The following is a 3738-nucleotide window of genomic DNA, read 5'->3' on the forward strand; positions in this document are numbered from 1 at the left end:
AAATCAGGATACTTTAAGCATTTGAAGATACTGGTGGCACAAGAGACTGAAAGCTGACCGCGTGGAGCACAAGGTACGCTGGCAAGGCGCACAAACACAGACTGAGCTCGAGGCCTCAAATGCAGCGGGCAAATCAGCGGATTGGCGGAACGTGATGACGTCATAACGATGACTGACAGTCCGGTCAGCCAATAAACAGAGACCTGGAAATTAGTAAGAAAATAACACAGAAATGGGGAAGTAATGAGAAAAACAAAATATACACAAATGAGGAAACTAAACATACACAAAACACACGTGGAACGTAACAATACTAAACGTAAATCTTTAAAGGTACTTTAAAGTTTGGTTTAAATTTAAGATATTTTGCTTTGTGAATATTTACCCATCATACAAACAAAGTTTAAGACATTGTCCAGCTCCCTATTACCAGAACTGTGAAAGTGGAAAAGAAACATATTAACAGAAATGTTGCTTATTTGATAAAACACAAGCAACAAAGATTCTGGCATTTAAAGCCAAAAATGGACTACTGAATACGTTGTTCTGCTAATTCATGTTGTCTAAATCATAGGAAAAACGTGTGGAAGCTGCTAAATCATATAGAGAAGGACTTAGTAAGCAGGAGAGGGTGCAATATTTTGAAAAACTAAAGTTAACATGTGGTAAAGATACGTGCGAGCGGTATTAATTAAGATATTAGCCTAATATTTCACCTACCTGACCGGAAATGATAAGAACAAACACAAATGTTGTCAAGATTCTTGCTCTGGAAATCCTGGTTCAGTTTGGCCAACTGCAAATGCCTTTTGTTCCTCAGTTTTTTCACTCTTTTCCTTGATTTGTTATAACTTTTGGCAGTCTGTAGTACTCCAAATGTTTTTCCCTGTCCAACTGATTAGTACAGCCAAAAACATGACAATAACTGACCATTTTCAGCAGCAATAATCAGCAAAATATGCAAGTTTCCTTGGTTTGTTGGTATTGTGTACATTCAGTGTTGCCAATATGGCTGATTGATGATGTGTCGTGAAAACCCTCTATAGTAGTATACACTGTAAAAAATGAGTGTAATTTTAACTGTAAAGTATTGTAAAAATGGTACAAAAAAGTTTATAGGTTAAATATAAGGAAGAAATGTGAAAGATCTAGATGAATTGTTTGCACCATCTGTATAATATATTTTATACTGTAAATGTTACAGATTGTTCTGTAAATATGTTTGCAAACTACTGTTTTTTTTTTCATAATTATTCTGGCAATTCTGACTTTATTTTCTCATAATGATAATTAAAAATTTGTAAAAAAAAAAATATTGCTTGTATTTTCACTTGTATCTCAGAATTGTAAATTAACTCGCAATTGTTTAAAAATTTAAAAATAGAAAAAAAGTAAACATGAATCTCTTTAAAAATCAAACAGGGGTTTTAAAACCATACTGAACTCATATCAAATATTATTTGAGCAATTCATTTAAAAAGACGGTAGAATTATGTGTTATGTACTTGCAAGTCATGAAGACACAAATGGAAAATGATACAGTTTCCTAAGATTGACCCCACAACCTTGGACCCCACAATAAAATTCTGCAATGTACTGTAAATGCATGTAATTTGTTAAATTGTAAATACATATCCTTTTAACTAAAGCACCAGGTTCTGTAGTCAGGATTGGGTCAAGTTTGCAAGTGTGTGCGTAATGTCGATTTACACTGACATTTATTCACGTCCACACAGAGCTGTTGCGCGTCATGACCGTTTACTGTGGACTGACACTTAGGGTGGATTATGGGTAATATGTTGTCCTCAAGAGATGCATGTTTCTTAACCTGGATCTGTCATCCAGCAGTGAGGACAAGAGGAGGCTAGAAATGAAATTTGCTTCTCACTGTTTCTAAAACCTCACATTAAATATTAAAGATTTCAGAAGATTAATGAAAATCCAAACAAACAAACAAAATCAATGATTTTTTAAACTGTAATGCCTGGGTTACTGTTGACAACTTCGACATACAGTCAAGCCTGGAATTATTGATACCTCTGACAAATTCTGACTTAAAGTTACTTTCATTCTGTCGGCGCCGATGGCCTTGTGGGCAGCGTGCCGACATACGGTGCCGTTGCACTCCGGGTGCCCCTATCAAAATAAGGGCAAAAACGTTAAAAATAAATCTTTTAAAAAAAGTTACTTTTATTCAACCAGCAAGTTTTTTTTTGACCGGAAATGACAAAGGCTTTTCCCAAAAGATAATAAGACGATGTACAAGAGGCATCATTGTGGAAAAAAGTATTTCTCAGCTTTTATTTACATTAGAGCAAAAAGTGTCATGTCCAAAATTATTCATAACCTTTGCAAACTGTCTCAGTCGTGGGAAAATACAAAGTTCTATACCATTCCAAATAGTCCAAGCTGTTCTAAAGCATCCTAATTACCCTGATTCATTGGGAACAGCTGTTTTAATCAACTCAACAGGTGAAAAACACAATCTCTCTGCTGTTGGTTTGTGGACAGTCATGGCTAAAACAAAGGAGCTCACTGAGGACCTGCGGCTGCGCATTGTGGCTGCTCACAAGTCAGGAAAGGGCTATAAGACCATATCTAAATGTTTTGAAGTACCAGTGGCTACAGGTCAAAGTAATATTAAAAAATATAAGACGTTCCGCACTGTGAAAAATCTCAGAGGACGCGGTCGGAAGGAAGGATCACCACCAAGGCCATCCTGATGAATCTGGGCTCTGCTGGTGGCAACATCTCAAGGCAGACAGTCCAACGGACACTGCACACCGCTGGGCTCCACGGACGCAGACCAAGGAGGACACCACTTCTCCAGATAAGGCACACAAAAGCCCGATTAGCCTTTGCAAATGCTTATCTGGACAAAGAAGAAGACTTCGGGTCTTCTGTTTTATGGTCAGATGAAACAAAAATGTAATTATTTGGCCACAATGTTGTAGCCTTCATTTGGCGTAAAAAAGGAGAAACCTTCAACCCTAAGAACACCATCCCCACTGTTAAACATGGTGGTGGGAACCTAATGTTTTGGGGGTGTTTTTCAAGCGGGGGGACCAGGGAACCTAATCACAGTAAATGGCACCATGAAAAAGGAGCAATAGATCAAAATTCTTAACAACAACATCAGGCAGTCTGCAGAGAAACTTGGCCTTGGACACCAGTGGACATTTCAGCACGACAACGACCTAAAACACAGCAAAAGTGGTGAAGAAATGGTTAGCCGACAAAAACATTAACATTTTGCAGTGGCCCAATTAAATCCAATTGAGAATCTGTGGAGGGAGCTAAAGATCAGGGTGATGGCAAGGAGACCCTCCAACCTGAAAGAGTTGGAGCTCATGGCTAAAGATGAATGGGCAAAAAACAGTGGAGACATGCAAAAAGCTTGTCAGCAATTATAGGAAGCGTTTGATTGCTGTAATAGCCAATAAAGGCTTTTCTATTGATTATTGAAAAGGGTATGAATAATTTTGGACATGCCACTTTTGGTTCAAATATAAATAAAAGCTGAGAAATATTTTTTTCCACAATGATGCCTCTTGTACATCGTCTTATTATCTTTTGGGAGAAGCCGGTGTCATTTTCGGTCAAAAAAACCTTGCTGGTTGAATAAAAGTAAATTTAAGTCAGAATTTGTCAAGAGGTATGAATCATTTCCGGCTTGACTGTAAATGACAACTGATGTTCTTATTTAAACAGTTGTGACAAGTTAATAAATAATGAATA

Source organism: Garra rufa, chromosome 20 (assembly GCF_049309525.1).
Source record: "Garra rufa chromosome 20, GarRuf1.0, whole genome shotgun sequence".
NCBI lineage: Eukaryota > Metazoa > Chordata > Actinopteri > Cypriniformes > Cyprinidae > Garra > Garra rufa.